Genomic DNA, 10,681 nt, shown 5'->3' on the forward strand with positions numbered 1-10,681 from the left:
ATGAACTTTCCTGGTGCCTGGATTAATGTTCATAACATCCTTTGTGGTCACTAAGCTTGAAGATAGGTGGTAGTGGTAACTTTTCAATTACATACTGGGTCTTTGTGGTAGGCAAAGTATGGGGATGTGGGTGCCATCAATGGCTTCCACACAGTTCAGAAACCCATTTCTCTGGAACTCAGCTATCATTTCCAGAATTTTGATGATGGGAGCCGCTAAGGTTAGATAAGAGCGTTGATAGCTTCACAAACCTGCACCACCACAACCCTGACAGTGGATTTCCCCATGACCCCATCCTAAAGTGGTTTGCAACAGACTAGTAGCTGTCCAGAATTGCCAGCTTCCAGAAGGCAATATCTACCCACTTATGAGTGTTTTGCCATTTGAGGCTTGGGACCACCTCCTCACGGAGTTTCAGGAACATTGGCTTCCTCATTCTGAAGTTCTGCAACCACTGGTTATCTTCCCAGGTTTCCAAGAAAGTTTTCTTTCAGAAAACTAACAAGTAGCAGACAGTTTTTATCAAACTTGCAAAAAATTCAGAGATACTTTCTCTTTCTATTTGGTTTCTTAGATGAAAATTAAAAAAATTGGGTTAGGCGAATAATGTCCTTATATTTCAATTCACCAGATCGTGTAGAGAACATGAGTCATTATGCACTGCAAACAACCTTTTGTTTATCAGTGCCTTTTCTGTCATTTGCATAAAAATATTGCTCCAGTCTCTGAGTATATGTTGCGAAATCTTCCTCTTTTTCATTAAATTAGACACTGTCCATATGGCAAAGTGCAGAGAAGTTGGATAAAAACATAAAATAGTCTTTCTGGAAGGTTGCAATGTAACACTACTTTATTTCTTAGAATAGTACACCAAAACCAAACAAAAAGAGAGAGACAAGGCAGCTGCTCCTTAAGCCTTTCACAATGCAATCCTGGGTTTCCAAGCCACAGTCTTTTACTCTGTATAGGCAACGAGACAATTGTCCATTGCTCATTGCTTTGACCTGTTTCTTCTACCATCACCGAGATCATTTTGTCTCATTTCTAAAGTGAATGTTTAAAGAGGCTTCATTGTTATTATGATGATATTATCACAGAAAGCCCATGAGAAGGCACTAGTTTCTCTTGATTCCTGCTTTGTCCTGACACATTCTTTCTCTCCCAAAGAGAATGGTGGCCAAAGTGGTTTCCTTAGTACAAAGATTCTCAAACTATGGTCCGTGGAGCACCAGTGGTCCACAAGCTCCATTCAGGTGATCTGCGGATAGTTCCTTCTAAGGTGCATGCTTGGGCAGCCGCACACAAGAGAATGAAGGGACACAGGCCTAATTAGTGGAGCTGTGCAGGTGTGGCTCCACTAATTAGGTGCCTGGACCCTGGAGAAGATGCACATGTAAGGTGAGGTGGTGGCCTTGGGGGGATTAGGGGGTGGATGGGAGGGGCAGTGGACTGTGAAGAGGGGGTGGGGGAATTTGGGATGTGCAGGGCTGCGGCGGCCAGAGAAAGAGGTGACTTTCCCCAGCTCCCGGGCTGTGACTGCCTCAGCTCTGTGGCTGCTGTTGCAGGGGAGAGACCCTCCTCTCCTTCCCATCCCCAGCTCGGGGCTGCTACAGCAGAGGAGAGAGCGCAGATCTATTGCATTAGAAAGGTAAGACTACTGATATTAAAATATGAGATGTGTGCTTTTACTTGTAGAACAAAAAACCCTTAATTATTAAGTTTTTTTACATAGCACTTTTATCCAAAGCGCTTTACAATAGTTAGCAAATGGTACAAACAACATTTGGAAAGCTCATTAAGTGCTCCCCTAAGACCCTCAGCGATTTTCAAGCGGTCTGCAAAAAAAAAATTTGAGAAGCACTGCCTTAACACATGGCCAGTTGCTTTAAGTTTCCCCTCTCAAAAGGGAGGGCTTGTCGCAGAAAGATTTGTACTGTATTCCTTTCCCAGCTCTCCTCAATCTCCTCTCTCTCTCTGCCTTCCCTATCACTAGCCACCCTGTCACTCAGGCCTGTAACCTGCCTCTTCTCCCTCCATACTATTTCCAAGAACCAGCCTTTTCTGTCTATTCTATGTCAATTAAAGCATGATCCTTGAGGTAACATGAGGGAGGCTGACTCAGCAGTGACTTTACAAGAAATTGAAACTCAGTCAGTTGTTGGGGGAGGAGTAAGCTGGGAAAGGGTCCAGAAGATCAAAATGCCTATCAGTGTAGGAAAGAAACAAGGTACAAGAGCCTTTCATGGGTAGAGTTATTGCAAGAAAGGTCAAGGCACCAAACAGGTGGTGCCTGAGATGAAGAATCTTGGCAGGGGTACTTGTTTTTCCTTTTGGACGATGGGTCAGGCAAGCCAAGGATGTGCGCAACTGTGCACTCCTCTCTTCGGCCTTACAGCAATAGACAGGGCTCAGGATTAATAACTGGATAGCTGTGTAGCAGCACGTAGCCTCCTGTCTGGCTCATCATTTGCTAACTTGCATTCATTCTTACAACACTCCTCACCTGAACTATGCAGGATGAAGTTCACAGTCAGAAAATCATCTACTAAAACTGCAAAAAAAGGAGATGTAGAAAAGGTCTTGGAGAAGTCAGGCATGGTCTGATGGGACAGAGTGGGAAAAAATGATAAGCATATTTCTGGGAAAACATGGGGAGAATTGCCATGTATTTGTGCATTCTGTCTTGGTCAGTTTAGATTTATCTACATCTAACCACCTTGTGAAATTTGCATGTCAGATAGTCTGCCAACTTGTCTTGCTCTTGTACTGTAACTGGTTTCACTAGCTGTTCTGAGAAGTTATAAAAAATTAACTTGAAAATCTATATTGTGCAATCAACAGCCTACTAATATTGCACAAGCTGTTTGTGCAGCTGACAAATCTTACATAAGGATTTGTAAACATCTTTTGTGTCTGTGTGTGTGTCTGTGTGTGTGTTCATTCACTTATAGCCATTTTTATACATATTATTTACCACAGAGATATAGGACTTTAGCTTATGCTAAATTTTATTTAAATTTTTCCCTTTTCTCAACTCTGTATTTTCAAAATATACCCAGAGAAAGACTCTATTACCTACCTAAAAAAACAGCAGCTTCATTAACACTGAAATATTACAAACCTCAATAAAAAACAAGGAGCCTTTCCAAAGCCCTATTCATTGTATCATAAAAGCCAGTCAGGTTCTGAATTTCAACTGACTTTGACCATAAGTGATATCTACAGATTGTACACACATTAGCCACTGCCAGCTGGAGCTGAAAGAATAATTCATATCAAATAATTTACTCAAAAAAATCAGCTTTTTTCTGTTTGCAATCTGTCAAAAAGATTGCAATTATCTTGAATTACCTTGTTGTTTGAAATTACTCATCAGATCGTTTCACTCAATGACTCTTGGTCTGTAGATAATTTATAAGCAGATTGTTGCAAATGTTTGCTATTCATAGTTCAAACGGATTTTGGTAGTTGTGATTGGTCTCAAAGGTCATATGGTATTGTGTTCATAGAATCACAGAATATCAGGGTTGGAAGGGACCTCAGAAGGTCATCTAGTCCAACCCCCTGCTCAAAGCAGGACCAATTCCCAACTAAATCATCCCAGCCAGGGCTTTGTTCCTTGACTGGAGGTGTCTAGTCAGTGGAGGATTGAGCTAAAGGGGCCTGTGCCTGGGGGCCCCAGCCAATCGGGGGGCCCAGGAAAAATTGGTGCCTCGCACTCCCACCTGCTCCACCTGCCTGCCTGGCACTCCTGCTGGGGAGCAGGGTTGGATGCAAGGGTTTGCCCCGCTTTGCCCACCCAGAGCGCCATCCAGGGAGTGGGGGAAGCCCCCACACCCCAACCCCATTTCCCTGACAGGAGTGCAGAAGGGGCGGGGGGACTGCACGAGGAAGGGGGGGGGGGGTCCCCACTTGCTCTGGCCCAGGGCTTCACAAAAGTTTAATCTTGCCTCTCTGTCTAACCCTTATCATCAGTTCCCAGTGGTGACTTCTCTTCCTTCCTTGGCTCCCAGCTGAATGCCAGTTCAAATGCAAAATTTTCGCTGGCTTGGGCCCAGGCAATATCAGGGACTGTCTCTTTCCACAACCAGGAACTCATGACTTATGTATGCCACAGGGACAGTGAAACTGTCTATTTGGTTATTTAGGTGCTTATTCTACACCCACCATTTTATCTAAGCACCTTTCAGCTCCAGGAGTGAGACTTGAGAGAACAGAAATCAGAGCTTTCTTAGTTGCTTGGCTTTGGAATTCCCTTCCACAAGAGACTAATATGACTCCTCCTTTCGGAGAAAGAGAGTAGAGAATCAGTGATTAAAATGGATAAGATTGCATGGTGGACTCATGTCATTTTCTAAGTGGCTCAGATACCATGATGCAGACCCTTAATACAAATGCCTAAATATGTGGATTGCCATCACTGTGGTATCTTTTATTGTGACTTATCTGAAGATTCTTTTGAAAAGTACCGATCTGTTACTAGTTAAAAATACCTGTACAGCAAAAACAAACCCAGCAGCAACCCCCCACCCAGCCAGAAAACAAGAGCAAAACTCTACCCCTAACACCACCCAACAGAAAGAACTTTTCCAACCCAATCTCCATAAACAATCACCCCCATCAGGCCTTAACCTCTTCAGTCACCCTGACGGTCAACAGTCTTTATCTATTTTGGACCAAAAGTGGATGCTTGTTCCATAGCTGATGGTCCCCCACAAAGAATGTTATACAGCTGGCTCAGCCACTGTTAAATCAAGGGGGAGTCATTCATCCATGTTAGCCTGGAAATTCCCTTCTTTGATCTTTATTGCTCTTGACAGGTATAGCAAGACAGATAAAAACTAGTTACACACCAGCTATCACCTCCCTGGACTGCTGCTTTAGCAGTATCGTTCAGAGAGAGAGAGAGAGGCAGTCTTTCAAGCAGGCAGGTCCCAAGCCACTTAGAGCTTTACAGGGCCAAACCCACATGTAAAATGCTATCTGGAAACCCATAAGCAGCCAGTGTAAATCATGGAGAACAGGTGTCATCACCCCTGAAATAGCAGTAGGAAACAGGGTCACGTTGCTTTCATTAGCTACCAAGCATATGGAACAGTTTGCCCCTCTTCTCCAAATTTTCCCCATTCTTTCTGTTCAGAGGGTCTGCCAACATCATTTTCCTATCTCACTTGAAACATGGTTTTCCCTCAAAACAGACTGAAAGTAATGACTCCTATATACTAAACAGAGCTCCACTGAAACCTAGAGGCTAAATTCAGAGAGAAGCCTAAGTGAGTCTAAGATAATATAATTTATTACTTCTCAGACTTTTCAGGCACATCAGCTCCAGCAGCCTAGAGCCTCTCACGCCCACATAGAGCTTACACTTTCTTATGCATCGCCTCTGAAAATGGCCCTAGGTCTCCCTTTGATCTACAGTCTATAAAGGAAATGACTTTCCACTGCTTTCTCTCTCGAAAGATTCATGGCCTAATGCCTATTTTTCATATACTGTTTCAAATGCTCCTCCCCTAGAGAGCCATCAGTTTGACTGGGAGCAGAATTTGACCCACTGATGATGGATTGGGTGGGCTGAGCTATGAGATTTTTAGTCCAAGTCTTCAAGCATTTTATACATTTTCTTTTATAAAAGAATTAGCCTCATGTCCCTGGCTCAAAATGTCCTAATATATTAAGATTAAAATCCTTATTCTTTCCTCTGTAGGTCATGAGCAAAGGGGAACACTGTTCTTCCAGGTACTGCCTTCCATGTCTGAAATGGGATCTCTGTAAATATATGAAGATTATGTGCACGGCTTGGTCTAAATATTCTATACTACATGATAACTGTGGGAATGTAATGTATTTGTATGTTAACATTTTATCTTCACCTTCCTTTACAATCTCTGGAGCATTTTTCACTTATTGGGGTGCCCCCCTGCTTTGGAATCTCACTTCCCAACAGTAATGTATTACTTCTTCAGGGGGTGGGTTGTTTTTTTTCTTTTTGGGGGGGGGGGAATTAAAAGCATAACACTGCATGAAAACCTCTGTGAAAGTGACTCACTACAGAAACTGAATTCAGCTAACTTTGCGCATTCTCTCTCCCCACCCTCCGCCCCCAACACCTTTTTGTTATAATGTATTTAACATCAGACTCAATCCATCTTGGCAAATCTGGTAGTTCCCAGCTGTATTTAAAGGGTGTAAGTGTAACAAGTCCTGGGTGTTCTCCATGAGTTAAGCATTTAGATGTAAGTCTACTGGCAGTCTTACTGAAATGAACATGTATGGAAAACTCATGGCCAGGGGCGGCTCTATGTTTTTTGCTGCCCCAAGCATGGCAGGCAGGCGGCTTTTGGTGGCGCGCCTGCAGGGGTCTGCCGGTCACATGGATTTGGCAGCATGCCTGCGGGAGGTCTGCCTGAGCCGTGCCATCGTCGTCCCCGCTGCCGAATTGCCACCAAAGTCGCTAGACCGGCAGACCTCTCGCAGGCACGCCGCCGAAAGCCTCCTGCCTGCCGCCCTCACAGCGACTGGTAGGGTGCCCCCCACGGCTTGCCGCCCCAGGCACGGGCTTGCTGCGCTGTATCTGGAGCCGCCTCTGCTCATGACACGGAGTTTGTTAATGAACTGTAAACACCACACATGTAGAATGCTTAAATCCAATGAACAAATCCATGTAATCCCAGAAGCTGACCTTCATAATACTGCTCTCCTGAAAAACAGTCTCCTTAATGTTACCTTCCAGCTAAAGTAGCTGAACTGGAAAATGTGTGTCTATACAAGGGGGCAGAATGGTATGATTAGAAGCTCTGTCTCACCAAATACAGAACAAGATCTGTTACCCCTAAAAATTCCTTTTTTAAGCTAAATGACAAAATTGGCTGATTAATCATGAAAGTTCATAGAAGAGGTCTATTCTGTGGACAATACATTGTATCTTTATTGTATAGTGTTCTGTGGCGTGCACATCTGTAGAAAAGGATACGGTAGAGACCATTTAGAAGTTTATATTTTCCTGTAAAGTTTTCATTCCAAATCAAGTTAAAAAGATCAGAGTTAAGGGTGTAATTTCAATTTTTCAGTTTGATTTGCATATTAAAAAGCGCTGCAATTAGGAAATAAGGAATATAGAAAATTCTCTGAAATATTTGGTTTGACTGTAACTATGAAAAAAACTTAACTTTAAGCTAATTAGTATTTATACATCACTTTGGACTTTAGATTGTTGTAAAATGGCAAAATGTCATTATTATTTTTCATGTCATACCGTGCATGCCTATAGCTCTCAGGATCTGCAATCATTTCACAAACATTAATTAAGATTTACCCAACCCCCTAAGAGGTAGTTATCCCCATTTTACACATGAGAAAAAGTGAGGTACCTAAAGTGACTCTCTGATCATATAGTGAATCAGAGGCATCACTAGGAATAGACCCCAGAAATGGTGACTCCCCATCCTGTAACAACAGGTCTATGCTTGTTCCTGGTTCAGTCTGAGTGGATATAGTGTACTATCAAACACTCCAATCATTTCAGAATTTTTTAAACTAACCTCTGGATTTAGATTTGTTGGGATTGTCATTTAAATTCATCAGCCAAAACCAGTGCACTTTCACTTTAGACCAACCTCCCATCATGAGAAGAATCAGGGCTCCTTCTTGAAATACTGGAGATCAGCTGCTGCATAGTTCCAACAATGAATACAGTTCTAAGAAAGTTCCCAGGATTTCACCTGCTGATGCTAGTCACCGTTGTCTTTTGTGGCAAAGACACCAGCGGTAACTCTTGCACTCTCCTTTTGTCTGCAAGTAATCTTTTTCTCTTGCTGTTGACTTTGTCTTGCTTCTGCCCCAGGTGTTATTTTGGTTTTGCCAAACTCACTAGTTTGCAGCTGTAGCTTCCCACATCACAATCGCTATATAAAAATGAGCAACAACTTAGTGTCCTTTATGAGTAGCCAGCGAAGTTGAGCTTTTATTGGAGTTGGTAACAGTGCTGATTGTTGCAACCTTTGCTGAATCATAATATTTGTGATTTTACCTTGCCACTTGGTCTGCATAATAGCTTGAAGGTGCTGCTGATTAATTTTCTCCAGAAGTTTGCTGTACCAGTGGTAACATACCTGTGGTTCACAGCCCAGCCATAGAATAAAGTGAAAAATCAAAAATATTTGTTCAAATAGATTTGGAGCTTATGTGTGATATTGTTCTGGTTCATTCTGTCTATTCCTTTTTACTTGGGTAATTATTTCTTGGCCACTATTTGGAAAATTCCTTCCCAGTAAATAGATTAGATGACAATGAAGGCACCATTAATGCAATGCAAGATCCTGTATTTACTTCTCAAAATCTTTGCTTTCCTGTCTTTTGAAGTTTGCTCCTTGCAGATAGCAAAATGCATGGCTCAAAGACCTTGAGGTCTGGTGCATTGATAATTTATCACAGTTCTGAGACTGAGGAATGCATTGGTACAAATTCGTGGGAGAGCCAAAGATCGGTTGCACCAGGGAATTTATCTCTACTTGAAAATGGTAAACTCCATTGATGCAAATCTTAGCTTATAGTGAATTACTCTGTTTATGTTAGGGATTTGCACATGTCCAGATACACCTGTGGCTGGCTGCAACGCAAATCTTCTGTGCAGACAAGACCTAATTTAGGGACTGCAAGGGTTTGCTGAGAGACTTTCCATTTTTCTTCTAGGAATGCTGCTAGTTCATGGTGTAGCAGGGCGGTGACCCCACTCCGGCCAAGAAGGGGTTAAAAGCCAGCCCTTGGAGAGAGCTGGGGTGGAGAGAAAAACCTAGGCTGATTGGAGAAACAGCCACAGCTGGGGCCATGCCCCAATCAGGCCATAGCTGGCCCCATAAAAGGGCTGTGAGGCAGCTGCTGAGGCAGACTCTCTCTAGCTTCTGAGAGAGAAGGACTTGGCTGCCTGGGAGCTGAGCAGGGTACCTGGGGAAAGGCAAAGGAGTGCGGGAACTCCAGCCTGGCAATACCCCAGGCTGCAGGCCTTGCTAAAGCCCCAAAGCAGGTACTGGAGTTGCAGAGGTGCAGCCCAGGGTTAGGAAAGGCAGCAGGTCCAAACCCCTCTTGCCGATGATGAGTGGTTTATAGACTGCAGTCTGCCCAGTGAGCAGGGACTAGACAATGACTGGCAGTAGCCACTGAGGCAAGGTGGGGATAGAAGGTTGAGGGTTCCCTGGGGAAGGGAGACCCAGAGACTGTGGGGGTACTGCAGAGGGCAGACCCCTGAGGTAAGGAGCACTGGGGTCCAGAAGGGACACGGGGGCCTGAGGCAAGCAGGATATCGGCTAGCACAGGGCACTCTGGAGCTGGACAGCTAATTCCCAGGATGACCAGCAGGAGGCGCCGTGCCAGTGAGTCATCGCCGCACTACACATGGGTACTATAATCAAACCAGTCCTGGTTCCAAATCTGGCTCTCGTTTACATCCATATAACTCCAGTTATTGCTATGAATCCAGCAGTCTCCATTGCATTCTGAGACACACAATATTCATTAGTTTTTTCCTTTATTCTTTTTTGGTCATATTAATAGCTACCAAAGATGGCACTAATATGTGTCATTGGACTAACATCTGTTGGAGAAAGAGACAAGATTTTGAGCTTACACAGAGTTCTTCATTAGGTCTAGGAAGGGTACTCAAGCGGTACAAGTTGGAACAGATTGTTAAGCATAAGGAGTTAATGCATGTTGCAGCCATATTTAATGCAGTGCTGATGTTCTCAACAAAAGCTTTTTCTGTGTTGAAAGCCTAAGGTATTTAGATATTAATACACTTGGAAGAGCTACCTGAAGCTAGGTGCTGGTGTTTCTGGATAATTAAAGATAAGGTTGGTCATAGCAATAAGTCTAGCATTTTGCTCCAGATGTGGCTTTAGCAATTGCGGCCTCTGTGCCTGATGATATTATAATCAATAAGGGCTAGCATTTAATCCATAAGTGGTATCATGACATTTTGTGTGTTGAAGGGCAGTCTGCAGCTAGTACTTATTGTTGTCAAATTATGATCATGACAGTTATTGATTAGCAGAAACCATTGCTGATTATCTTACACATAACATTGTGTCCAGGCCTCTCTTGAATAGTCACTTCCAAGTCAGGTTTTAGAGTGGTAGTCGTGTTCATCTGTATCAGCAAAAAGAACGAGGAGTACTTGTGGCACCTTAGAGACTAACAAATTTATAATTTATAAATTTGTTAGTCTCTAAGGCCTGGTCTACACTACGAGTTTAGGTTGAATTTAGAAGCATTAAATCAAATTAACCCTGCACCCGTCCACACAACGAAGCCATTTTTGTCGAGATAAAGGGCTCTTAAAATCGATTTCTATACTCCTCCCCGACAAGGGGAGTAGCACTGAAATCGACATTGCTGGTTTGAATTAGGGTTAGTGTGAATGCAATTCGACGGTATTGGCCTCCGGGAGCTATCCCACAGTGCACCATTGTGACCACTCTGGACAGCAATCTGAACTCAGATGCACTGGCCAGGTAGACAGGAAAAGCCCCGTGAACTTTTGAATTTCATTTCCTGTTTGTCTGGCGTGGAAAGCTGACCAGCACAGGTCACCATGCAGAGCTCATCAGCACAGATGACCATCCAGTCCCAGAATCGAAAAAGAGCTCAAGCGTGGACCGTACGGGAGGTACTGGATCTGATTGCTGTA

Source organism: Gopherus evgoodei, chromosome 3, assembly GCF_007399415.2.
Source record: "Gopherus evgoodei ecotype Sinaloan lineage chromosome 3, rGopEvg1_v1.p, whole genome shotgun sequence".
Classification (NCBI taxonomy): domain Eukaryota; kingdom Metazoa; phylum Chordata; order Testudines; family Testudinidae; genus Gopherus; species Gopherus evgoodei.